Raw genomic sequence first — 1,485 nt, forward strand, 5'->3', positions numbered from 1 at the left:
CCTTCCTTTCCCATCCTGATAATGGGTCTTGGGTCAAAATATTGACTATACACACAGTGACTACTTTATTAATGTACCTCACGTACTTTAAAAAAATGGCCACTGAGTGCATATTTGTGGTCTTTTGCTGCTGGAGGTTCAAAGTTCAATGTATACCAGTGATGCTCTTCTGCACACCGCTGTTGTAATACATGGTTATTTGAGTTATTGTTGCATTCCTGTCAGCTTGAATCAGTCTGGCTATTCTCTCCTGACCTTTCCCATTAACAAGGCACTTTACCAACAGAACTGCCACTTTGCTGGATGTTTTTTTTTTTGTTTTTTTGCACCACTCTCTGTAAACGCTAGAGACAGTTGTGTGTGAAAATCTCAGGAGATCAGCAGTTTCTGAGATACTCAAACCACCCCGCCTGGCACCAACACTCATTCTACGGTCAAAGTCCTTCCGATCACATTTCTTCCCCATTCTGATATTTGGTCTGAACAACAAATGAACCTCTTGACCATGTCAGCATGACTTTATGCATTGTTGCTGAGATAGGCCAATTAGATACTTGCATTAGCAAGCAGGTGTACAAGTGTACAATAAAATAGCCACTCAGTGTTCATTTATGTCCATGGATGCTGCCTAGTCTGCTGAGTTCCTCTGGCATTTTGTGTATTTGTTGCCAATAGCAAGTCCAAGTACCAAGTAGCAGCATTTAATTCCCGACATGGCCTGTAAGAAGTTTGTACGTTCTCTCTCTGACCACAAGGGTTTCCTCTGGTGCCCCAGTTTCTTCCCACAGTCCAAAGATGTACCAGTTCACAAACACAAGAAAATTTGCAGATGCTGGAAATCTAAGCATAGCACACAAAATTCTGGAAAAACTCAGCAGGGCAGGCATCATCTATGGAAAAGAGTGAACAGTCAACATTTTGGGCTACACACACAAAATGCTGGTGGAACACAGCAGGCCAGGCAGCACCTATAGGGAGAAGCACTGTCGATGTTTCGGGCGCTTCTCCCTATAGATGCTGCTCGGCCTGCTGCATTCCACCAGCATTTTGTGTGTGTTGCTTGAATTTCCAGCATCTGCAGATTTCCTCGTGTTAACATTTTGGGCTGAGACCCTTCATTAAGACTGGTCTTAGCCTAAAACATTGACTGTTTATTCTTTCCTATAGATGCTGCCTGGCTTGTTGAGTTCCTCCAGCATTTTGTGGATGCCGGTTGGTGGGTTAATTGGCAATTGTTGGAGTGTCCTGTGATTAGGTTAGGGTTAGGATTAAATCAGCAGATTGCCAGGCTGGAAAGGCTAGAAAGGTTTATTCTGCATTGTATCTCAGTAAGTAAAGATTGGATTGTCCGGTTAATTGTACTTGCTCCTTGGGTGTGGCAGGATTCAAGTTCTCCTGCGAGTGCCACCAGAAATCAGAATGCAGTGGAAGCCAAAGCTATTAGGATTTGTGAAAGAATAAAGAATATATTCAAGACAGATTGGA

Source organism: Hemitrygon akajei, chromosome 6, assembly GCF_048418815.1.
Source record: "Hemitrygon akajei chromosome 6, sHemAka1.3, whole genome shotgun sequence".
NCBI classification, from domain to species: Eukaryota; Metazoa; Chordata; class Chondrichthyes; order Myliobatiformes; family Dasyatidae; genus Hemitrygon; species Hemitrygon akajei.